Consider the following 26,540-nt stretch of genomic DNA (forward strand, 5'->3'; position numbering starts at 1 on the left):
TCCTCGTCTGTAAATGAGAAGTGGAATCACTGTGGACAGATGAAAATGGCTCCTCTGGTTTCTCAAGGATGGACGCATCAGGCCCTGGGGCAAAGGGGTCCAGTCTCCCTAAGTTCGGGAGGTCAGCAGGCTGGACTAGAGTGAGGCAGGCTATGGCTTCATACAGCTCTAAGCCTTGACCGTGGGCAGAGGAGCACCCAGGAACCCCAAATGGGAGACAGAAACAAGTGACGAAGCTTTATTTAATGGGGACACAGACCACTTTCCCTCTTTCTTTCCACAGATGTTTATTGGGCTTTTCATTTGTATATCATTTTCCGTTAAGAGTTTGTGTTGATCTAGGATTCAGCCTCAGTGGAGGATGAAGGGCAGGCACACTACTGCCCTTCCCAGCCAAGCTTCCCCCACATGACACGGCCCCGCCTCCACCATCTGGGTCCCATCAGCTCAGGCTCAGATGCAGCCCAGAATGATCTCAACAGGTGCACACCAGGGGTTGACCAGGCTGTGCTTTGGGCTGCATATAAGTTCCCGGAGCTGGAAAGTATTCCAACCCAGTCTGTCCCCCAAAAGCACAGAGGGCAGGTGAGTGGGGCCAGGGGCTGGGAGCCGGAGCATCACTTGCAGGTGGCATAGTAGAAGCATGTGCCCATTGATGTGGTTGTGAATCTCCACATATTTCTCCAGCCCCAACAAGTCCGCTGAGTGAAGCATGACGGCCTGGCTCCCCTGAAGCAGCTCCAACTCCACGTGTGAGGATAGATGGAACCGCAGGGTGGAGGAGCTGCTAGTGAGGAACCCACAGGCCCCCGACCTTTTCCTCTCCTCCCACCCACCTAGAGGCAGCCCCTGCAGGAGAAATCACCTCCAGCGCTGTCTGGCCTCTGAGGCAACTCTCCCCTCGGCGTACCACCCCCCGAGTACGCAGGGAGGATGTGAAGTTCTCTGCAGTGAACTAGCCCGGTCTGTTCCTCCTGTCAGGCTGCGGGGGGGAAGGAGGGGGTCTCCTCCGTCGTGTTCATGAGAGCTCCCAGCCTCAGCCCTAACGTTTCCAGGAATAAGCTGGGAGCGCACTGCCTCCCAGGGCTCCACCTTCAGGCAGCTCTAGATGTTAGGAAAGTCTTCTCGTTAAGTCAGAATCTGAGCACTCCTTGCTTCCACCCAGTTGTCGAGGTCTGTCTCCTAAGGGTATGGGAACATATTTGCTCTCTCTTCCACATGACAATCCTTCAAATGCCTGAAGCCGCATCTTCTCCAGGTTAAGCCTCCCTAGTTCCTTCAGCCAGTCTTCCTCTGATATAATTATAGAGCCCTTCCCTACCTCTGCAACCTGGTCACCCTCCCTGTGATATGTCCAGGTTTGTCAGTGTCCCTTCTGAGGATGTAGCAGCCACCACAGAACCCCACCCCACAGGTGGGATCCTATCAGCCAAGTATAGCTGGGTTGTTACTGGGCTGGCATTATTAAGCCAGCCAGCACCCCTACGGATCTATGGGTGGATAAAATATTGACATTTAACAGCCGCTGTCCTACTCCCTGGTCCCCACTCCCATAAGTCCCCTCTGCGAGAACTTTCTGATCATCCTGCAATTAAGGATAAATCCCTGCAAGCAGGTAAATGCCTATCCCAATGCTACAATCTGAGCCTTTTCTGGTAGGCAGGCACATGACACAAATAGTTAATAAATGTTTTTAATATCATCCCTGAACCATTTCTCCCCTTATTTTGGTGGCTGCTTTTTGTATCTTTTTGCTCTTTTGGTAGCAGCAAGATACTGCTGACCCATGACACTACTGAGCCAAGTGTCTGGAGTCTTTTGCAGGTGAGTAACAACTCATATTTTCTTATCACTTACCAGTAATGACATATTTTCAGCTACATTAGGCACTGAGAAGCCAGGCCTCAACTGAGCTGTACCTGTAGGGTTAAGCCCAAACGAGGCCAGAGTGGGAGATATTTCTCCTTACGTACTTTCATCCTGTACTTTCAGGATAACCTTTCAGTTCTTCCGACATTGCCATAGAACACAGGTTCTGTTACCTGTTGTATCATCTGTCATCCACAGTGTTTGATAAGCAAGTTCTCTATCTTCCTCTTAAACACTCACAAACATGGGCAGGGCACATGCTGACCCAGCCCCGAGGCCCCTCCCCCTCGGTCTGCACCCCTCGCTTCACCCTTCAGGTCTGGCTGGCTGCAGCCTCGTGTCTTCTCTCTGCCAGCTCGCCAGGCCAGCCTTCTCTGTGCTGTCCACCTGGCTGGTCAAATGGATCTTGTCTGTTTTATTCTAAAATCCAGAGAAATTCTGTTCCTGGCATTTGCTGGGCACACTTGTGCAGAGACCCAACCATCATGTCTTTAGAAATTAAATGCCAGAAATGCCTACTGTCCTTCCTGAGGAAGCACAGAACCCTTTGGTGATGGCCACGTTCATTATGCATCTGCCAGGGTGAAGACCCTGTTGCCTCCAGGGCAGAGTCTGCCCTCCTCCCCCAGATGTGGAGGCGGTCCCCTGGGCCCGCCACAGTGACCCCACACTGCTTCGCCCCCACCTGTTCTGTCCTCCCCAGCCCTCCTCTCCTGCGGGTTGCGCCTGCCCTGCCCTCCACATGCCTTGTTCCTTCCCACCCACCTCGTCTTGACGCCCCTCCTCTTCCTCACAGCCTCACCCAGGCCTGTGCATCCTGCCAGGCCCACATCAAACCTTATCTCGTCTCAGCTTCGCCTGTTCGCTGACATTATTCATCACCTGAACCCCTAGAGGTCTTGTTATTTAGGTTTCTATCACAGACCCCTCGTTAAATACAGCTTAATGCCTCTTGTGGACAGTAAGAACAATGTCTGCCTCTGGAATGCAAGCCGCAGGGCAGGGCAAATCTCCCGCACATCTCTGCCTTCCTCCAGCCCCATCACTATGCCTCCTCCTCACCAGGTGCTCAGCAAATCCCGACTGGTCTCACCCCCTCAGCACTGCGAGCTCCGGCAGGAGGGGGCCACAGAAGACCCGGGCTGGGCTCAGCCTTCGGGAGTGCCCAGGAGACTGAGCCCCTGCACCATCCCCTCACCTTTCATCCTGTCCATCATCTCTGTGGTCTCCCCAAACAGTTCCTCTGCCTCCGTCTTGATACTCAGGATCCGGCTGCCCTGCTCACCCAGCATGGGGCTCTGCCCCAACTGGTCCTTCAATTCTGCATATTTTTTTATTCTTTCAAATCCCTGAAAATTATAGGACAGTCTCTGTGTTGCCATCATCACCATCCAAAGTCCTCAAAACCTTCGTGGAAGCACGTGGTATTACCCAAATCCACCTGCAGGTCAAGCCTCCTTATATTCTGCATGGGTTGGTTTTGCTTATAAAAACCCCTAGGCCACAAAATGTAACTAAACTCCTGTATTTCCCTCCTTCCATCTGCGCCTCCTGTCCTTTCACACCTCACTTGCAGCAGAGTACCAGGCACAGTTGTCCCTGAATTGTATACATAGCAGCCTGGCCTTTGGGCTGGGACCACAACTGCCAAAGTTCCTGGCAAACTGCTAAAAATGCTGGAGACATCGGGAATGGCACTTTGGTCTTCTCTCTGATGTAACTCTAACACCAATGGGCCCGGGACAAGACAGTGATGCAGCGAGTGTCTGTCTGGGCTAGGTAGCCATGAGAGGGGACAAGCTTTGGCCTGGGTGTCAAGAGACCCATGGGCCTGACAAAGTTACCACTTCATCTGTAAAAGGAGTGGGATTGGACTAGATAATTTCCAACATGCTTGAAGGAGCTACCCCAAAAGCAACCAGAGGTAGTTTCGGATTTGTCCACGTTTGGGTGAATCCTGAAGCGCCACGCGGTTATTCTAGAACAGCTGTTGCTCTAGTTGCCTTTGAGCCCATGGTCTTATAAAGTGTACAAAGTCTGCTCCTGCTCAGGCCCACACGCTGTGCTTCCAGGACTGCCTCTGCCCTCTCTGTACCTCCTGGGCACTCAGTGCCTGCTGGCTGGCCCCCTCTGTGAGCTGCTGGGCCTGGGCTGCTTGCACTCGCTGCTGCCCTGCCTGGCTCTGGAGCACCTCCGTCTAAGCTTGGAAGTCACCTAGCTGCTCCTTCATGCTGGTCACCAGTCTTTCTGCTGGCCCCAGGACCTGCTGAACCTTTTGAAAAGAGGGAGGCTGGGGGTTTGTGGTGGGTCTCATAAGCAGTAGCTGTCATCCTTTCCTCCAGCGCATCAGGCAGCCAAAACTCTCTCCAACCAGGTCATTGCTATTGCCCCTTCCCTATCCCCTCTGTACCCTCGCATCCAGGCCTCCTCCTTCCCCAGAAGCTGAGCTGATCCCCACCCCACTGCAGCTCAGCCCCTGCCCCTGCCTTCTGCACCCGGCCCTGAGACCAGAAAAACAAAAGCTCAAAGCCAGTCCCAATGCTTATAACCTTTCTTCTTTAGGGTCCCAGTTCAGGTGCCATCCAAGTCGCTTTCTGACATTTTCTATGCCTTGTGCCTGAATCTGTCTGTTCATTCCCAAATATGCGGGACAGAAGCCATAAAGCCTCACCTCAGCAATCCTGTCCTGCATAAGCTGAAGGGAACAGCGGGTGGTCCTGGGCCTCCTGCAGCACCATGGTGCCCTGCTGCAGGTTCCCCACCACGTCCCCACCTGGCCCTCCACTGCCTGGGCTCGGCTCCTGGAGCCACAGAGAAGGAGAGAGAGGAGAGAGACGGAGTGAATAACAAACGAATAGTTGGGTGGCTCAACTCACTCACCAGGCTAGAATATCCTTCCCAGCAGAGACAACAAAAGGAATATTAACTCAGTAGCATATTCATCCCAGGACCCCACCTAGCAGACATGACAAATGAGTTATGTCTGAGATGCCCTTTGGGCCTGGTTTCCAATATGGAAGACAGGACTGTGTGATGTTTCACCTGGACACTGTGTGAGCCCCCTTTCTGCTCCCCAGCCCTTGGTACCCACCTGACCTGCAGAGGCTCCTCTCCCTCTCCCATCAAGCAGAGAAGTTGGGGAGCAAAATGCAGGCCCAATCCTGGGCAGGCAGTTCAGGGCCCAGAGCCATACCTGGCCTTCTCAGCCTCATCCTGGAGCCTGTGAGCCCAGGCGATGTCCTGCTTGGTTTGGGACAGCACCAGGCCCACGTTGGGGAGCCTGGCTGCAATGGCCTGGATCCCACTCATCCTCTTCAGGACTGTGGCAGAGTCTGTGGGCAGCCACAGGGCCAGCACAGCCTCTCTGACCTCCTGCATGGTGGCCACGTCTGTGTCAAGGTCTGGAAGATAGCAGCCCATCAGACTGGGGGAGCCCAAGCACCTCCCCGAAGGTCAGGGGCCTCTCCGGGCTGAGCAGCACCCACAGGAAGCTCAGTCCCTGCCCTGGCTGCTCCATCCCAGGCACACTCAGGTGCCCATTCCCGGAGAATTTCCAGGAACATTGGAGGAGAGGAGCATCAGCACAGCTGTGGTGACTCAGTGTCTGATGCCATGGGAGCTGTAGGCCAGGGAGAGGAGGTGATGCCAGGCAGCTGGTACCAAACAACACTTGGAGCACAAACATAATCAGCCCTGAGCTGGGGAGAGCCATCAGGAACTGGAATTGCTTCCTTGGCAGTAAGACCCCTTCCATGGGCCCCTCCTCAGGCCAGAGTGGTCATTTTTGCAAAGGCAGATAAAGATTCTCAGGTCTCTGCTCAAGTACCACCTTCTCATAGAGGCTGGCCCTGGCCAACCGATCTAGAGTCGCAACCTCCAACCTAGGCCATCCCTCCTCTCCTCCTCCTCTGCTTTATCTTTCCCCGTAGCATGTATCACTTCCCACATGCCAAATGCTTTACTCATTGTGGGTAAAGTGAAGGTTCCTGTGGCCAGGATTCTCACCTGGCCCTGGTTGGCTAGCTCACTACACATGTGTGGGCAATGCATCATTACTGGCTCTATATAAAACAGCCCTGCCAGGGCTCTGCGCGACATTGTGGCATGGCTGCAAGGCTGCAGGCAGAGCTGTGCAGGCAGAGAGGCCCAGAGGCAGAGACTGGTTTGCTGCGTGCAGACTCGCTCTGAGTGGATGGGATTTTAGTCATCAACCTGCCACTGTGGAAATAAAGTTGGGTATAACCCTTTCACCCCAAGAACGTTCTACTGTCATTTCTTTGGTCACATTGAATCCACAGTGAACCCATTGGCAAGACACTCATTTTCTGGTGTTTTGTCTGTTACCCCACCAGGACAAAGCTCCATGATGGCAGGACCTGGGTTTCATCCACGACTCTATCCCCAGGCCCTAGCACAGCGTCTGACTCTGAGAGGCACTCTATTTGTAGACTAAATGAATGATTGAAAGATCTCCAGACCCAGGCCTCTTTTACTATTCAAGCAATCTGGGACAGGTCAAATGGCTTCTGTGGGATCAGTTTCCTGGTCTATGAAATGGCCATAACAGTCCTCCACCTGAAGGTATGAAATGAAACAATCAATTCACAAAAATTTTACCACCCAGTTCTGGGTCAGAGAAAGGCCAGAAGTACAGAGATGGCATCCTCCCCGCCATTTTACCCTGTTCCCTTCTGTGGATTCTACTGGTATTGACCTGGGGGCACTCACCCACCTCAAAGGTTTCCCCTGGACTCGACTTCCTGCGAAGAGTCTTACTCTGCAATCAGAGAGTTTCCTCACTGGCTACCTACACGGGCCCCAGCCCCAGTGTCCTCCTTGCCAGATGGAAGGACATTCCTGGAAGGCAGAAGCCATGCCCCGTTCATTGCTGTGTCCCTTCAGAGCCAGATTCGCACACTGCAGGGGCCCAAACCATGATTATGGCTGAGTTCATGAAGTTGGTTTATCTCCAGCTGCAGGTTTGCACAAGGACCTCCTCCTAGAGATCATTGACCTCTCATCTAATGCAGAGCCCTACACCCAGAACAAGGCTTACTGTGCCCCTTCCCCAGAAAGCCTCCCGCAGTAAGCACACTCCCAAATAGCTTGGGCTCTCCCTTTATTCTGTGTCACTTTGGCTGTGCCCTCAGGCGTGGTCTGAGTTACACTCATTTTAATGTGCATCGAGTCTCAGGGTGGGCTTAGCAGACATTATCCACTGCTCCAAATGGCTAAGATTGAAAATCAGATTAGATTTGGTCCCTGCCCCATGGAACTCGAACCTGATGGGACAGACAGGCACATGACCAGGGAAGCACGACCCTGAATAGGATGCTAGGATGGCCACGTGGGTTGGGCACTGCCTCCCTGCATCCCCAAGGAATTCCACCCTGACCCTGCCCCCACCACCCATTCTGGGGCTCTCTGGGACGCTGACCCCAGCGTGGCTTCAGGCAAGCCCGGGGACCTCAGCAGACCCTTCCTGCCCATCTCTGACCTGCCATCCACTCATGAGGGGTCTTTGGCCTGTTTGGAGCAAGAGCACCACTACAGTAGCAAGAAAGCCACTGTTGTTAGACTAAGCCCTCAGCTCACATGCCAAGCAAATTCCCTGGCAGGGTTGAGAAATCTAATAATATTAACTCGTATTCCTGAGGCACCTTTGATTTTTCAAAACACATTTTACATCAGTTACTAGATCCTCAGAATATATGCATGAAATACTAGCATCCCAGTTTGCAGAGGCGACAGATGAGGCAAAGAGAGCAGCGACTTGCCCAAACTCACACAGGTTTCCTCTCTCCTGTCCAGGGATCTTTCCATTCCCCAGGGAAGACGGGGGATCTGGTTCATTTATTCTTTCCACCAATGCTGGGTGCTTTTCTGAGTCTGTCCTTACCCTGGATGCAGGTGACAGTGAACAAGACAGATGGCCATCCTTGCCATTTTAGAGTTTAGAGTCTAGTTCAGAGACAAACAGCACATGCGTAGATGAGTGAATTCAACAACCACAGGCTGGAAGCAGTGCAATGAAGGTCAGACAGCAAAGGGGAAAGGATGGGAGGGGAAGACCAGAATGGAAGGAGGGGAGGTCAGGCCAGGGCTTTCTAGGGAGATGTTACTTAAACTGAGGCCTCAAGCACAAGAACCAGCAGCCTTGGAAAGAGCATTCCAGGCCGAGAGCAAATAAAAGTCTCCAATGCAGGCAAGGGCCTGGCCTGTTCAAAGGTGGTCAGCGAGCAAAGAGGGGAAGACGTAGTTCACACCTTGGAGGGGAGCAGAAGCCATGCGAGGAGCTGGGGGTGCATTCCCAGAATGAGGGGGAGCCAGGGGATGGTTTTGAGCATGAGTGGGATGTGATCTCCCTTACATACTTCCCCAAGATGTGTCAGGCTCTTCTGCTGAGAACCAACTGCAAGGGAGCCGGAGGGAAGACGGGAGAACCACGAGAGGGCGTGGCTGCCATCCAGGCAAACGGTGGGGGCCTGGCCCAGGTGGCACAGAGGCCAGGGCAGGAGGCAGCTGGCTGATGAACTGGATCATGGACAGGGAATGGGAGGACTAGGGACAGACAGGCCATACATGAGCTGAAGGGCGCGTGGAGGCCAGGCTCACCAGAGAGGAAGTCCCGGACCTGCTGGATGAGGTACCTCATGCGGCTCAGGTCTTCCTCCATCTGAGAGTGGCTGGTGCTAACCTGGGTCTCCAGGCGCTGACCATCAGACTGCACCTGCAGGGCGGCTTCCTCGGCAGCCCTGGTCTGCAGACACACTCGAAAGGTCAGGAATGGGTGTGGCCCCAGGAGCACATCTCACCTGCCCCCAAGGATTCTGGGGAACCTGCTCCCCAAGACCTACCTGGGAAACATTTGTAACTAATTTGTTTTGGCCCCAGAAGAAATGATGTGGAATCAGGTTTAAAAAGCCCAAAACATTGGCCCCAAACTCTCTCACTTGCTGTGGGGCCTCAGATAAGTCACCTAATCACTCAGACTTTGGTCTCCTGCCTGTACAATGGGACTGACTTGCCCAGGAGGCTCTATCCCCTCTGCTGTAGTGCTCACCCCACCTTGGCAGCACCTACTATCTTCCTGGTCTGCTGAGCTGGATGTTGAAGCCCTGCAGCTGCTTGGCCACCTGCCCTGCCACCCAGAAGGCCCCACCTGCCCTGGGGAGGGCACCTATGCAGTGGGAGCCACAGGCCGCAATGTTGTCTTGGGGACACAGCTCTCCAGGGAACCCTTATGGGGTGCAGGCTGCCTGCTGGGAGCCCCCACAGAGCTGTGGAAAGAGGGGGACATCAGAGAGGGTACCCAAGGCTCCTCAACAACCACCCATCCCACACCCAGGGGACAAACAGCCAGAATTCTCCACGGCAACCAGGCACCAGAAACTGGTTTCCTTGGCAGCTGCCAAGCATGCAGTGAGGAGCCAAAGAACTGGAGGGGTTGGGGGTAGGGTGCCTTCACATTGCCCTAGTGGGAAACATGTAGCAGCGGTTGGTGTGTGACAAGCTGGGCCAGGGGCTCCAGGCAGTGGCAATCCATGCCAGGAGTCACCTTGTTGATGGTGGGGGTCAGATCAGGCAAGGAAGCCATCTCCAGCTGCAGGGCCTCGAGCTGGGGGCCCGCAGCTCCTGCTCCTCCACCGGCCTGTGTCGCCTGCCTCTCTGCCTCCCTCCGGCTGCCCCTGAGCTGGAGCAGCAGGCGGGAGCTATTGGAGACCTGCTGGGAGGCCTTCAGTGACCGCTGGTAGGCCGCAGTCAGTATCTGGAAGGCCCCTGCGGCAAGAGGATGGGAATTGGGCCACCCTGAGCCTGGCGGCAGGGGGATGGACGAGGAGGAGGTGCGGCATAGATGGCGGCGGGAGGCCTCACCAGAAAGATCGGCACTGCCGATTTCTTCCGATTGCTTCCGACTGCTCCGATACATAACGAGGAGGTGACTGAAGCTTCAACCCACACTGGCCAGGTCCTCCGGGAGGGACAAGATCTCCTCTAGGGTCAGGTCGGGCTGCAGGCCCTGGAGACTCCGCCTGGGATGGGAGACGAGCCTTCACTAGAAGAAAGGAGGGGGTTCTCCCCCCGGAACCAGCCATGCCCTTGGAGGAACTGAGTCAGGAGGAAGAACTTCAGCCAAGGCAACAGAATGCAGAGCCCTCCAGTCGGACAGAGTTGTGTAGCACAAAGGCTGGGAGGGCTGGCAGGACCTCCCTCCATCTGCAGGGTTTGGGGACATCTATAAAGACCCCTCCTTCCTTGAGATGTGTGATCTGGACACTCCGTTCTCCTCCACGCCCCCACAGCTGGCTTCCTCAAGGAGCTCACCCTGACGCCCTCCTCTTGGCTGGCTGCACACTGACTTCAGCCGCCCACCGCCTGATGAACTGGATCCTGGGCAGGGAGAAGGAGGACTACCCACCAGGCTCCCAGGTCTCCCTTCTGCAGCCCCCACTCCCCACTGAGCTCCCAGAGCTGCTGCCCACTGCTCATCCCCACCGGAACGGGGGTCAGCGTCCACCCGCCCTGGTCCATGACCCCTGAGCTTTTGTCCTCCCTCCGCATCCCCTCTGCAGCCTGACCAACCACCAGCACCCTCCACAGCCTCACACTCTCCTCCTCCAGGCCTAGGTCGGGCACGGACATCCTTCCAAAGACCATCCTTCCACACTTGCATTTTCAGCCTACCAAATACCTATGGACTCACTGCTCAACTTTGAGACTTAGGTCAATCACAGTCCTGGATGGATCTGGGCACCAATACTCAGCAAGGGCTCAGGGAATGCAATGTAATTATAGAAGCTTCCAGAACCAAATCTCATGAACAAGATGGCTCTGCCAGTAGGAGGGGGCTGTGCGGGCCTCCTCCCAATCCAAAGGCAAATGCAAGTTATTTTTAGAGCTCCTGCCTCTCCGATGCCCTCCACCAGGGTGACTAATGCAGAGCTGACTCTCCTACAGGCAATGCTGGGGACTTGAAAGAATGCCGGGCTTGGGCTCCTGCCTGGCCTCTGAGGCCCTGCTCTGCCCCTCAGTGGCCATGTGGCTCTGTCACAGCACTCATCTGTACCTTTTTCCTCATCTGCAAAATGGAAGTCATAACACCAGCACACCAACCTCACAGGACTTGCAATTGTTAAAAGAACAAGCATGAAAATGCTTTGTAACTGCAAAGGGCTGAACCAATGGGAGCAAGGACAAGTGTGCCCCTTATGTGCACCCATGTGGCTTAATTCTTCTAAGTGCATGGCATGGAAAGGAATTACCCAGTGGAGAAGATGGCATTGGACAACTGGGCCACCTCCTGCTCTGGGACTGCAGTGCTGCCGAGGACTGCTTGGATCTGCTCAGTCCTGCTCTCTGCATCCAGGATCTGGGGGGCCAGGCTGTGGTCATCCAGGCCCAGCCCAGGCCACAGGCTAGCGCTGGAATTGCAGAGGCTACTGAGATGTTTTGCCTGCTCCTGGAGGGCAGTATCATAGGTCTGAAAGCAAGGGTGGCAGGCCATGCACACTGGGTAGCGGTTGCAGAAGCCTCGCTGGCACTGGTCACAGTGAGGTCCGGTCAAGCCCTGGTGGCAGAGGCAGCGACCCGAGCCCTTGTCACAGCCTGGGCCTTGTGTTCCCCGGAAGTCACAGTCACAGGCTGGCGGGGGAGAATGAAGGTCAGGGCTGGGTCAGGGAGACAGCACAGCTGGTGGGAGAGCCCGAAGTGGAGGCCTGACTTCCAGCTCCTTCTACCTGACTTAGAATAATGGACCGTCAAGGCTGGAATAAAATCACAGTAATGACAGCAGAGAAGGCAAGACTTTGCTCAGCACCCACTCTGCACTGGGCTGCTCTGTGCCCCACGTCCATACCCACATGACATTTGACCTTCACAACCACACCATGATATTCAGCCACCCTTCTTTTCCCATTTTTATAGATGAGGATCTGAGGCACAGAGAACTTAAGTGCAACGTGCCTTCCAGAAACTGGGGCCTAAAGAGGGGAGTGGCTCACTCCTGTCACCAGGGAGGTGGAGGCTAAGCAAGACCAGACCTGGGTCTGCTGGCTCCATGTCCCAGGCTCTTGTCACCACTTGTCAACCTGACTCTGGGGAGAGAACACCTTTCCCCCTGAGGACTCACTTTCCCCGTCTATGAATAAGGAAGAAACATCCTTCTCCCACTACTGGGCCTTAGAGGTGGCTTCTGGGAAATTCTTTCTCAAGGATGTAGGCAGAAAAGCAGCCGTCCTGTCATGCAGACACAGGTGGCCTAATCAGCCGGCCCTAGGGGTGGGGCCCAGCCAACTGGCAGGGGCAGTAAGGGGAGCATGTGCCACATCAGGTGGCAGGGCATGCACCCCTGTGCCATAGAGAAGGTCCTCCCATAACACAGGCCCATACGCCCCCTGCCCAGAGCTCACCCCAGCTCATCCCACAGCCTCAGTACCCACCCCCCAAACCAGTGGACACCCACCTTGGCACTCAGTAGCTGCATCTCCATAGGTCCTGTCTGGACACTGGCGGATGGCCGCAGCACCGCATGTCAGGCCACCAAACCCTTCCAGGCAGGGGCACTGCCCTGTGAACTGTGGGGGACAGCACCATGAGGGAGTCACCCAGAAGTCCTGGCCTTGCCTTGGTACAGGGGAAGCGGTCCACATCCCTGGTCAGCAGACAGCCCAGGATTCACCAGCTGCCTGCAAGCTGGTGTGCCCCCAAAATAAGGGCTTCCATCAGAGGCAGGCTCTGAAGTCAAAGGCCACAATGACCCTGCAGAAGGTGTGGTGAATATGGCATTGCAGAAGGCCCTGAGCCAAAGAGGAAGGGAGACTGGGTGGCCTTCCAAAAGGGCAATGAGGGCAGCAGCAGACCAGCCTGACTTTGGGGAGGCTCAGGGCAGTGTGCAGGGGAGACAGAGGCTGATGGGTGCGATCCTCCCCTGCTGAGGGGCCCACGGGGACACCCCCACCCTGCACCTGGTTGCACTGGGGGCTGAGGGCATTGTGTGGGTCGCAGGCACACGGCTCACAGCCCCTGCCACTAGTCAGCTTCCAGTGGTGGGGAGCACACTGGTCACATTTGGGGCCCACCACATGGGGCAGACACAGGCAGCGCCCACTCTCCTCATCACACGGCATGTTCTGCCGGGACCCCAGGACGCTGCAGTCACAGCCTGCAGGAGGGAGGGCTACTGAGATCTTGGCAGACAACCAAAACTCACCCCCAGAGGACATACATGAGGGCGGGGGCCCAGCCTGGGAAGGAATCAGGCAGCGTCGTTCCCTCCAGATAACCTGTGACTCACAGGACCACCGCGCTTTCCCACGAGGGCCCGCCCTGGCAGCTTGGCCACCCGCCCTCCTCCACCGGCTGCCATCCCGCCTTCTAGCCCAGGCAGGTGCTGCCACCTGCTGGAATCCAGTGGCACAGCACGTGGCGTCCCAGAAACCAGGGCAAGTCCTGAGCCTGGTAGCCCCAAGGGCCATTCCCAAGCCGGGCCATGCTGGGTCCCCCTACTCACGGTGGCAGCCCTTTGTGTTGGCGTGGGTGAGCCCCGTAAAGTCCGGCTTGCATAGGTCACAGCGCTCCTGCTCCTTGCACATGCACTGCCCAGTCACCGGGTCACAAGGAGCCCCCTGCACATGCTCCTTGCACAAGCACTGCCAGGTCACTGGGTCACAAGGAGCTCCCAGCACGGCCCCATATGGATCACACTCACAGGCTGAGAGAAACGGCCACCACAGTCGGAATAAAGAAGGAAAGCAGGGAGTTACAAGGAGATTGAAGGAAGCCAGACTGCCTAGTTCAAATCCTTAATCCACCACTTACTGTCTTATAACCTGACAACTTTAGTCAAGGTTCTTAACTCCTCCACATCTCAGTTTTCTCATCTGTAAAATGGGGATAGTTATACCATCCCTTAGACTTCTGCAAGGAAGAAATGAGTAAATGTAAAGCAGGTGGAACAGGACATAACACGTTAAGTCCGATAGAAGTTTCTGTTGTCATTATTTACTGAACAACCGCCAGGTGCCACACAGCTGAGGACTGTCCCGTGTTGCCTTATGCAATCCTCATGAGAACCCTGCAAGGTGAGGACAATTACCCTTCTTGTACCAATGAGGAAACTAAGGCCCATAGATGTTAAGGCATTTTCTCAAGGTCACACAGCAAATAAATTCCAGAAACTGAAGTCAAACTCAAGTCTTTCTCCCCCTTTCCATAAACAAGTCATATCAACAGGAAATGAACCCTGTTGATGAAGCCCTCTCCCACACCCACACTCAGATTTTTTTCATGCTTAAATGCAGATTCTTCCTTCATCTAGGTCTTTCCTGATTTTAAAAAAAACAGCCTAAATATGATTGCTTCAGTCCACGTTGCTCTCTCCCATACAAGCCGCTGGCCCTGGTGGACTTGTGAGGTCACCCCTGAGTGTTACATCCACATATTCATTCAATAAACATTCCTGCAGCATCGACTATTTGCCTGTGGTTGTGCTAGGGCCTGAGGATATAAGACATAATCCCTGCTACAGAGGCATGGTCAGTGTTGGAAGAAAGAAAAATACAGAGCAAACCATATCACATGGTAAAGGCAAAGGCATATGTATAGATAAGGTGCTTCCCCCATTTTCTCATGCATGTACAGTTTATGTAACCAAACAGTGTGTGTACTTCCTTACAGCAAAAACTATATCATGTATTTACCTTTTTCTCTCCCTTGTGCAAAATAAGGGCTACACAATGAATGATTTACTGATTGATTAATGGTCCAGCGAGGTTGGGTGGTTTGCTTGGAAGTGCACAGCCAAGTTTAAAAAATGGCCCAAAGTCCTGACACGCAGCCAAGCCTTCCTCAGGGCTCTAATGTCCCCCAAGGACATTTCTCTGCCATGCCCAGAGCGGATGGGGAGCAATGGGCAGAGGAAACGCTGGGTCCCCATGGCCGTGACTCATGGATACAGGTCTCCTGAATGGGAACACCAAGACGCCGGTTCCGGAAGTAGTGCAGCTGACACCGCTCACAGTTCCTGCCCTCAGTGTGGTCCCGGCAGTTGTTACACACACCTCCATGTGTACCCTGGCTGGCAGCAAACACAGCTGGGTCAAAGTGACACGTCTCTGAGTGCCCGTCGCAGTCACACCCTGAAAAAGGAGATTGCCATGGCTGGTGTTATACCAGCACCACTGCCACTCACAATGGTCCACATGGACTCAGGGGCATCTCCTGCAACTCTGCAAGATGCTCAGGTCTGCGAAATGAGGAGGCTGGGTGATTTATTTAAGGTTGTATGGACAGTAAGGAAGAGTGTAGAGTAAGAACTCGGGCCTCCTGGCTCCCTGTGTGGGGGCTAACTCAGGCATAACGTCCCTGTTGTCCCCCATTTCAGTGGGGTTTGTCCCAACTGTCCCCCATTGCCACCATGGGTCTCCTGCTAGGTCACTGCCTCTCTCTGGGCGGGGGATCCACATCTGTGCAGAGGAAAGCCCTGACTCCAGGGGCCCATCTGAAATAGGAACCAGACATGTCCTACACAGGATATGATGTACTTGGGTAAGTGTAGGAGCTGATAAAGGTTTTCAAAATTACTTTGCCAAGAAGCCCTTTGTCTTTGGACAGGAAGCCACCACTGTTCTTCACTGCAGATTTTAATAAATGTATTCATCCCACTATATATTTTAAAGTCAACCTTACAGTGTTTTTAGCAGTTACAATTAACAAACTAAGGAAAGAATTCAAGTTTACATTAAACTACAGTAAGAGAGTATACCAAACATTTTGATGTTTTATATCTATCTTTTAAAAAGCAGGCATTTGCTTTGTGCCAGTCACTGTGGTAGGCACTTTATGTTCATTCAATTTTCACATAATACAATTGTTTTTCTTTTACAGTGGGGGAAATCAAGGCTGAGAGGTTAACTAATTCATCTAAGGTCATAAACTATTACATAATGAAAAAACTTTGTGTTCTCCTCTGCATTTCTGGGAAGGAGACTCTGAAATCGAAGCTGAAAACCAATGCGGGGACCTTCCTTAAATTTCTCCATTGTTTTGATGTATTTTATTACAAGTAAAAAATGACATTTCTGCCTACAAGACCATTGAAAATGTTTTTCATTATAAAATTAAGTTCTGCTAGATGTCTGGATCTGGCATTTCATGAAGAATCAAAAACAAAGGTTAAAATGTAAGAGAAGACCTGGCACCCTGAGTATGTGAAGGGCACCACTGCCCAAAGCCCCCTCTCGGATCGGGAGGTGTCCCCTCTCGTCACAGTGAGGAGTAACACACGGACAGCAGGGGTGACATAGGTCACAGGCTCCTTCCCTCGGCCAGGCCTAAGACTACAGGAGTCACTCCACAGCCGGAGTGGGTGGACTAAGGGAGGGCCATGTGAGCAGCTGCCAGGAGGGGGACGGTCGGCAACACACTTCTAATGGCTGAGGCCAGAGGTCGCAGACCCAGCGCTGAGGACCAGAGTGCCTGACATGGCCGACCCTGAGGCCTCGGAAGGACACGGCTGGGATGCGGCCAGCCTCCCACAAAGCTCCAGAAGCTGGAGACCCAGATCTGCATGCGGGGTCCCCACACGCTTAACACACAGCTGGGGAAAGCACCAGCCACGCGGAGCAGGCCCGCACAAGGACTGAGCACGTGCCCATCAGTTTCTGACCTTGGTTTAAACAGTTACACTTGTGAAAATGCGACACATGACCAGCATCTTCAAAGATGAGGTGTAAAGCAAACTAACAGACATCAGCAGCACTGACTTTGTTGTTTCCATAAATACTGTGCTTTCAGCTGGAGCACCATCATGGGCAATACCAGGTTGCACAGACGGAGAATCTTCGCATGACGCAGCCGAGGCTGACAGCCTCTGTTACCAGACCGCCAGTGAGACCTCAGATGCTTCAAGCAGCAATGCCAGTCTTTTCACTGCTTTTCTCAGTTGCTTAGGAATTAGTTTTTCACGAGAATGTCCATCCTAGGATGTTGTTTTTTCAACTGTTATTTAAAAATACTTTAAAATTCTCAGTTTTGATTTCTGTCTCAGTGAAAAGCAATGGATCTGTGCCCAAAGGGAAGGTTCTGGCCTTTGGCCATGCTCTTTGCTTAATAGCGACCCTCCCTGTCCATAGTTTACACCTGGGACTTACATTTACAGGTCTACAGGAAGTTTCAAATAGTTAATTATGTTAACAAGTTCACAACTGCTGATTCTTTCACTTATACTTGTCAACAGTGTGTGTGTTTAAACAGCTGAGTCATTCAAAGGCATTGCCAGGCTGTTCCTGGTGTGTTAATTCAGCGTCTACCCCGGCTGAGTACACACCTTACCTCTGATCAAACATGGGGTTCAATGTTTTCTTTGACACGTGTGTTTTCTCCTTCCTGACCCCCTCTTGTCTGGTAACAAATACATGCGGATGTAGGGGTCAGAGCCATCTTCCAAGAAGGCAATGAGATTCCTTGTAACGCAAACCAGAGAACACTAGACATTAGAACCCAGGCAGATAGCTCCGTCACACTCGGGTCCCGGCTCTGCTTTGTTTTCATCTGCACGCTGAGCACAAGGAGTGACGCCTGCCTCTGCCTGCTGCCCCTGCTCCTTCAGCATCTTTGCTGCAGGGGCGTCTGTCTCCATGTCTTGAGCCTGGAGTTTGGGGGATATTCCGTCACCTTGCTCTGCTTCCAACACAGAAACTACCACTTCCCACAGAACTCGTACTGTCTTCTCCTGATGAGGCAATGAGGTCAGCCTTACGGCCAAATAAAGTCACCTCCCAGGCCCCAGGGCAGCAGCCGTGCAGCATGCTGCTTACAGGACTGCTGAGTGGCACTCAGCCTTTCTCTGTGCCTGCTTGGTGCTGACCCCAGTCTCTATCCTTCAACCCCTGAACCCTTCATAGATGAGGACTCAGGCTGCTGTCTGGGCCAAAAACAGTCCAGTGTTGAATTACACGCACCCACTTCAGGCCATTCACCTGGTCACCACCTGGGTCAGGTTGGGGTATAGAACCAGTACCCTCTGGGTGAGCCACATCCTGCACCACCCACAGCCCTCAAACAGCAAGCTCACAGAAGGTGCACAACAAATAGGGCTGAACTGAACTCCACATTTATATAAACAGTTAAGTGTCACTAATTTTATTTTCCTATGTTTCCACAGCTTTTTCTAAGATTTGAATATTCATATTATTTATTTATATCGATTCTGCTACCACCTGAGACAAGTTACACAAAAGGAAAAATCCGGTCACCTCCACCCATCACCAGCCATCACACAAACTGAAGCATAACACAAACAAAACCCCTGTGCAAGTTAGGACAGACCGGTCCCGACTGTGGGGAGAAAGGACATGTGTGCCAGAGGGGCCGATGTCCCCCGGCATCCTCTTTGTGGAAAGACTATGAAAGTGCCCGTCATGACCCCATAAACTATTCTGGAGCTGTAAATTGACATAAACCTACTCCTGGAAATTTAATCCCCAGAAGACGCCTCAATAAAACTGTGTTCACTACTGTTATGTGTAACACAGACATTCTAACCACCATGCAGGGAATGCCGTGTAGACCACAGCACAGCACTACAAATAGGACATGCTTAGGAGACATCAGAACAAAAGCAAGTGAAACACTGAGTACAGGGTCACAGGACAGTCTCCAGCAGTGAGAAAACTGGCTATCGTTACCAACCTGTGTGTCTATTTGCTAATGTAACCAGGCTGACTGATCTTCTTGCCCCCACCTCCTCCCTGCCTGAGAGGGGAAGGTCTCTAAGAACGTTTTAAAATGGCAGGGGTACAGGTGTACCAGCCAAGAGGTTTTTGTGATGATCCAGGCAAGCAAGAAAGGGACACAGTTGTTGTGGTCCTTCTGCTTGCACAGCACACAGGCACCCAGGAGGCTCAGGGAATGAATGAGCAGTGATGTTACCAAAGAGCACCTCTGAAACACAGGACTGGTATCTTCCTGAATTTGGGCAAAAAGAGACCTGACTGGTGGGTAATAGGAAGAGAGGTGGGGTGTGCTCATACCCCTACAATGAGACCTGAGCAGAGGTTTTGGGGAAGGAGCCAGGACAGAGAGAGCTGGAGGTGGATGGGATCTGAAACTAGGCAGAAAGGACTGAACTAAACAGAAGGCAGTGCTTTCCCCTGAGCCTGAGGCTGAGGGCAGGGAAGGAAACTCCAGAGCTTTGTCCCAGGACACTCACAGCATGCTCTTTCCTCTGAGAAAGCAGAGCCTTTCACTGAGAACCGTCTGCCAAGAAGGTAAGGAAAGAGGTTAACATGAAGAGGTCACAGGAGATTGAGGGGTATGGAGAGTAAAATACTAGCAAAATCCTATAAATTGGGCCAGTTACCAGACTCTGAGAAGAATGAGGGGTGTCCTGCCTTGCTCGTGTGACTAAATACAGGAAGTTCCAGAAATTCAGTGGGGTCACAAAGGTGGCTGGGCTTGGAGGCTGATCAGTGTACAACATGGACACTTCTCTTCAGTGTATTTTATATCCTAGACTCCCAGGGCAAATACTTTATTGAGATGTGCAGAATTCTTTGTGTGGACCTGATTTCACACAAGTCTTCATCTAATGACTGCGATTCTACACCTCTTTAGAGGAAAGATGGCAAGATAGACAGGCTCATTCTCCTTCCTGCTAAAAAGGTAATTACTTGTTTAGAAGTTGTAACTTAAGTCTTGAGTGAAAGGTGGCATTAAAATATCAAGCTGTTGCATTGGAAACGTGTTGAGACTCACCATTTCATACGTTTATGACTTTTATAATGTAGTCTGGTGAAGAGTAAGAAAATGAAAACCACTTCCTTCCCTTGCTCAAGTGTTAGTGCCCTTGCCCCAAGCTGAGCGTTCCAGCCCCTAGAATAATGTTTAGACATGAGACACATATCCCCAGAGCCACATACAGATACACATACATTGTTATACACAGACTCACAGCTGAGAAGGCAGACTGTTCACCCACTTGGTCCCTGCTGTGTCAGCCACTGCTAGCCTAAGGATATAGTGATAGACATGGTAAATATGGTCTTGCCCTCATGAAACTTAAGTCCCAGCTGAATGACCGGTGAGACCTTGGCAAAGTTAACCAATGTGTGCAAATGTTTCCCCCGCCCAAAAAGTTCCCCTTAGCAGCAAGTCCTTGACACCTTGTGTCTATCAGGACTGTGTTAGCAGCAGTCCCCTCCTATGTGCACAGCACAGTGCTGGTGTGTGGGAATCACCATCTGTCCTGCATGGCTATCAGGTTGTTAGCCCAGGACCTGTTCTCATGGAGGGAGGCGACATTAGGCCGTTGCATGCACAGCAGACGCGTGGTCGGAACTGCAGGAGGCGCTCCAGCTTCTTCACCTGTGCTTTCTGCTGGCTTATCTGCTTATTAGTTCAGCATTACCGGGTCCAATGCCACATATAGAGCTATATTTTTTTCTTTGATTAAAGTATTTTCTGTCTTATAAATTGGTACTATTTGATTATTTTTCATCCAGTTTTAATACAACCTTGAAGTTGAACTCATCTGAGTTTCAGGAACCAGAAATGTTGATATGAAGGTATTATTCAGAAATTTAGATTTCTACCTTTATTCATGACTTTATATATCATAAAAATTCTTATTAAATGTACAAATATAATTTATATGTTCCTTGGTAATTTATTTCCTGAATATATATTTTTTTGACAGTTACTGCAGTGAGGGGCTATCAGCATGTGATTTATCCCTGGAGTAACATTGGTTAATAGCCTGATTCCTCATCATCAGACAAAACTGTGGGTTGTATCAGTGAACTTGTACGTGCTTTGAAATTGTGAATCACCTTCAGTGGATTTAAGTATAATTATGATGGGGAATCAATCATGTTTAAAAACTCACACAGTAAGTACACTGCAGAGCCGGGCACAGGTGGTCTCTGGGCCAGTGGCAGATGCCTGACTCCCTCACTGGGTTTCATAAGAACTCTGTTCTTATCTCTGCTGTGGCCATTACCACTTCATGACATGCATGGCATTTAATTTTTAACCAAAAATGTCCTGTAGTGTACTTGCCCTCTTGGAAGGAAGGTATCTGATATAGCTAAAGTCAGATTTTTCCCCCAACCCCCCAGCACTGCCTCCCCTAGACCCACACGTGGTCATCCAGCCTTGCTGTGAGCACTCTGTGTGCCAGGCTTTGTGGTGCCAGGGCCTGGCATTCTTTCCCTTTGGGCTCTGGTGAGGATGCAGACATGTGAGGACACCAGTCACTGTGGGTGGGCTCCCTGGCATCAGAGGAATGAAGTTCGATGGACGTTCTGTACGAATAAAGTTTGTAAGGTGATTCCTTGGGATCAATGCTTGGAAAGGGGAAGTGGCCAGACCTGGAAGAGGTGAGCTGTGAAGCCAGCCCCACAGCTGCTGCCAAGCCCTGGGGACACTGAGCCGGGCAGCTTTGCAGAGTGGGCCTTGCCAGCCTTTCTGCCCTCTGTCCAGTCAGTCACTGGACATGGGTGTCCCTGGAGGTCTCGTGACCTTGAGTGAAGCACCCTGGAAGCTGGGAAAAGCAGCTGTCCCCTGGGTGCACCTCATCCACTATGGTGGTGGCACGGGTCTGAAGTTCTCTGTCAGGGCATGCTTGTGGTGTGTGGGGCTCAGAGGAGGGGCTGGCTAGGGTGGAACGGTGACTTCTGGGAGAAGTGGCAGCTGAGATGGGCCAGACGGTGTGTGCCCCACCAGAGGGGGCAGGGGATGCGAGGCCCACATAGGACCTGGTGGGTCTGCCTTTGAGAGAGTGGCTGTGCAGGTCCGTGGCCAGACCCTGGGGTGTTTGCAGTGCTGAGGCGTTTAGATGATTCTCTGGAGGTGGTAGGGAGCCAGTGTAGGATTTTAAGGCAGTGTGTCTTACTTAGAATCATCAAGTTGGCAACAGTGTGAGGTTGCATGGGAAGGAGACCAGCTGGGCAGCTGTTGTGGGGTCCCCAAGGAAGATGAGTGCAGTCCTGGCCCTGGTGTCTGGCTCAGCTACTGGGTACTATGCATGAGATGAACAAAATGGGGCCTGGGGGCAGAGTATGTGCTGTACGTGGCCATGACCAGGAGGCAGTGGCTCTGTAGCAGGGATCTCCTGGGAGGCACGGACCTGGGAGTCCTCAGCTGGTAGGTGACATTCACATCCTAAATGTGGTATGAGAACTGTATGCAGACAGTGCCGAGGGTTTTGACCTCTGAGGAGGGCAGAGTGGAAGAAGGATGTGCTGTGGGCCTTCTGTTCAGACACATCCCTGTGCAATGTGAAAGGCTTCAGTACACTAAGTATGGCTTTTCAAAGGAACAGAGGAACATGCCAGAACAAGGATGGAACTTAGTTTAGTGTGCAAGCTTTCGGGTGCTGTGGGACTGGGCTGTCAGGTGGCTGTGTTGAGCTCAAGCCCTGCAGCCCCACTGCTGCATCAGGCTTGTCTGGGACAGGGAGCAAGGATGAGACTCTGCCCCGGACTCCCGATTCACTGCCCTCTCAGGGAGAGAGACTCAGAAAGCCCACCCGCAGCCCAGCAGAGCCAGGAGCCCAGAGACTTGAAATCTGAGCTCTGGTGTGGGTGTGATCCACACGCTGGTCCCAGGCCCATGACCCTGGCTGGCTCGCCTCAAAACACAGGGTGCCCACAGGGAGCAGCTCAGAAAGAAGAGCACGAAATGCCCAGCAAGGGGAGACATCACTGTGAATGGGTAGGATTAGCACCCCAAGACCTTGAGATAATTGTGCAATCCAAAGAACATTTCTAGAAATGGAGGCATTGTCTCAAACTTAAAAGTTAGTGGGTGATTAAATAGCAGTTTAGACATAGCTGAAGGATTAGTGAATGGGAAGATAGAGCTTAAGAAATTACCAAGAATTCAGTAATATAAAAAGAAACAGAAAACGGAGCCAGGACCTCAGAGGGAATGTGAAAGGCCTGTTATGATGCATCTCATGTGAAAAGTGATAAACATGTTAAGTGTCATTATCCTCATGGTTTTAATACTGTCTGTTAATCTTTGCTATTTTTTTCAGCCTTTCCCATGAAGATGATGAGTTTTGGGGGACCACACAAACACTGTGCCCTCAGATCTTAATCACTTTATTGTTGGCACAGATGTGGTGAGTGTCATGTCTTTTAAATATTTAAAATTTAAAAATTCTACTCTGTAGATATTTTAAATTCTACTTTTTAACTCATTCTTTGAGTTGCCTGGAAAATATCTTCACTAAAGGTTAACCTACTCTTTACTTTTATTATAATCTTGTTTAAATTGCGTCAGGAATAATAGCTTTATCCAGCCTTGCACCTAACCTTTTCCTTAGTTACTTTTGCATCTCTTACCCCTAGGGCATTGTAAGGCATGGCACCAGACAGGGTCTGAGGGAGTCTGCCAGACTGTTCGCACCCCAGCATGGTGGTGTGAGACTGGTGAAGGTGAATGTGATTGACTTTTTGCAGTTTGGAGAACCAGTATTCCTGGTAAGAAAGTGGCAGGAGCCATGCCATTCAAGCTGTGTAGCAAAGCTCAGGCTGGAAGAAGACCCCCACAAAGCAGGGGCCTTCGCAGCTGGCTCCCCCTATTACCCACCTTGATGTTGCTTCTTTTTATTATACTCTCGGCTTTGCTTTGACCTGCCTTTTGGCTAAGGCTTAACTAACTTTCACTGAGCAGTGTGGAAAGGATGAGAACATAAGTTTCCCAGGAGCTTTTCAGGACAGCGCTCCTGAGGAATGGAACACGCAGGGGCCCAATGGCGATCTTGGCATAAAGTACCAAAACCTACTGTTAGTCAAACATTGACCACCCCATTTCCACTGAGAATACCCCCCCTCCTTTTATTATTACAATGCTAGTGAAACTAGTAATGGAGAGTTTTATAGAAATAGAGTTACGAGAGAATATTGAATTGAATACACCCTGTCTGACACTTCATCAATCTTCCCATGTTTTCTTCCCTCTGCTACTTCTATAGCTTTTCTTCTTCCTTCCTTCCTAATTACAGCCCTTGACTAGCATTTGCGCCTTATATGTGAAATTACCAAATACCGTAATTTTTCAAGAAGTAAAGATACTGCAAGACCAGTGCTGGGCCGGGAAGCCACAGGGCATACATCTGCAAAGAAGTAAAAAGCTAACATTTTCAAAGAACATTACTTCTCTCTCACTTACCAGCTTTACATCTCCCTGTACGGCCCCGGAAGATGGCTGGTTAGCCAGAGACGGGTCAGATTCCTCAAGGGAGGAACAACCTAAGACAGGCACAGTCGCAGGCAGGGGGGCCATCAGGAGAGAAAATGGGGACCCACAGAGGTGAGGCTTAGAACCTCATCCCCCACCAGTTTTGAGAGGAATTGTCTACACCCGTGGATATTTTGTTGCCCTTGTCCAGCCTGGATTAATACCTAGTCTATAGGCACAGACCTGATCATCTACACTTGCCTTCTTACAGCACTAAATCATGCTTTCTATCTATATCTTGCATTTACCTACTACATCAACATTTTTAGAATTACATATAAAGTATAAAAATCAAATGAATAATCATACATCATATTTGACTTGATTGTTTATAGTTCAAGGTTTGTAGTTAATACAGAAATAGTTTCTGTGATATGAATGCCCTTGCGTTGTTCACCATGTAAGAACTTGTTTAGTCCCTTCGGTAGTGGAGTCACGGAGACCTGTGTCTTATGTCAGGGAGATGTCGGTCTCCACACAGAAGAAGTGGAAATGTAGTTTGCTGCTTACTGTGCCCTATAGAGGGGTGTATAATGAAGATATGAGTTTATGATTTCAGACTGATTATAAATTTATTAAAACTTCAAAGAATATTTTTGTGGGAAAGAATCCTAGCTAACTGTGGCAGTAGGTGACCTATATATCACCCTAAGCTGATAGACTCTGTAGTCGCTGCTACATACTGCAAGCTCCTATGGTCCCATGCACTACTTAGAAACTGTGTCGCATAGAAACGTAAAACACAGTAGAGTCCATGTTGCTAGGAAAAGTTTCGGTCAAGGAACAGAAAAACGATCACCTGTCTAACACTTGACCAACCATGAATAGATTAGAAAGAAGAAAGAAAAAAAGCTTGCTTATACCTATTAATCAATTGTCTATACCAATTAATCAACAGAACAATAAAAATAATCATATCCTTGTGCAAAATGGTATAAATAAAGCTGTCATTGGCACTTTGTCAAGAGATCACCTCCATCTGACTCTGTGTCCTGTCTCTCTGTGCACTGACTCTGTCTCATCCTTTTGGGCTTCACCCCCCCACCCCCTGCTGGAGCTGGACTCCGGCAAGAAAGTCTGTTTTAAAGCACCAGTTCTATTGGGGGAGCACACCACCTGGCCATCTGCTGGGATTTTAGAAGTCGGTCATCAGCAGTGTGTGTGGAGCACACCTGCACACCTCGCTCCTCTGAGGTCCACCCGTGCGGTCAGTGCAGGTCCTTCACACAGCTATGGGATGGATCAGATGTTAGAACATTTTATTTTGACATGATTTCAGGCTCATAAGAAAGCTACAGCAGTCCAGTTCTCTGTCTGCCCCACATGCAGGCTCCCCACATGCCACATGTTTGCCACCTGGCTGCATCCTGTCCCTCTGTGGGTGGGTTTACAGGTCCACCCTGAACAGATTGGTGTTGGTGTTCTCAGAGCAGGACCACCCTCTGCAGCTGTGGTCCTGTCCCCCACGGGTCTGACGGGGGTGACGTCCTTTGTGAGCAGAGCACTGTCCCGTCAGGAGCTCTGCATCTGCTGTGCCTCCTCAGGACCCTCTGACCTGGGCATCTCCTCAGGCTCTCCTGCCCCGGCACTGCTGATGGGCATAGGATGCACCTCTGAATGCACATGCTGGTCCGCATGGCTAGATCCGGGTCTGTGCCCTGGCCCGTGCCCACTGGTGCTGTGCTGTGGGTCCCACCCTTGCCTTTCTCATGCGGGTCCCGTGGAGACAGATGGGCGTGTCAGGAGCCCTGCTGCTCATGGGGCCACTGGCGGCCTTGCCCACCATTGATGGTGGTGTCCAGCCCCTGCTGAGGCTCCGTGTGGAGCCAGCTGTTCCCTGGGCTCCTAGGCACACATGCCTGCCTTTATTACGTGAATTAGCATGTGGCCCTTGACTCTTGTCTAGGTCCCAGTCACTGATTCTGCTACTCACACTGTCCCAGGGGGTGTCCTTTGCCGTCACTTGCAAACCCTTCTTTGCCATCTGGTACAGTAGCCCCTGGAGTCAGCCGCTTCTCTAGGGAGTCCTGGCTCCTGGTGGGAGAAAAATACCTGGCAACCAAGCTCTGGGCAGTAGACATGGTTGCTGTGCAGGAACTTTGATACCTACTTTGATCCCTGCCTGTCAGATGTCTCTGGTCCAGGTGACTTGGGCCCCCTGCCTCCCCAGCTGGGAAACCCGCTCCAGGTGTCCTGGTGCACTTGACTCATGTGCTCAATTTCGAGTACACAGATGACTCATGATTGTGCCTCATGACTCTGCAGCTTTTGAGTATGTGAAGGATTAAATATATTGAGGAAAAAGGCATCAAGTGTGTCTTTCTGAGCTAAAAAGTTTTTCTTTGTGGAAATTTCAATCCAAGGAGACAGTATTAACCACATTACTGGTACCCATGTATATAATTTTTCTAAAAAGGTGGCTTGTT

The 26,540-nt window shown here is 51.5% G+C and overlaps 1 pseudogene; it reads right to left on the minus strand.

The window, feature by feature from the left end:
* Positions 1 to 617: 617 nt before the first annotated feature.
* On the minus strand, positions 618 to 26,195 carry LOC140847662 (laminin subunit beta-3-like; annotated as a pseudogene).
* Positions 26,196 to 26,540: the final 345 nt, after the last annotated feature.

The sequence above is a fragment of the Manis javanica genome, unplaced genomic scaffold, assembly GCF_040802235.1.
Source record: "Manis javanica isolate MJ-LG unplaced genomic scaffold, MJ_LKY HiC_scaffold_30, whole genome shotgun sequence".
Lineage (NCBI taxonomy): Eukaryota > Metazoa > Chordata > Mammalia > Pholidota > Manidae > Manis > Manis javanica.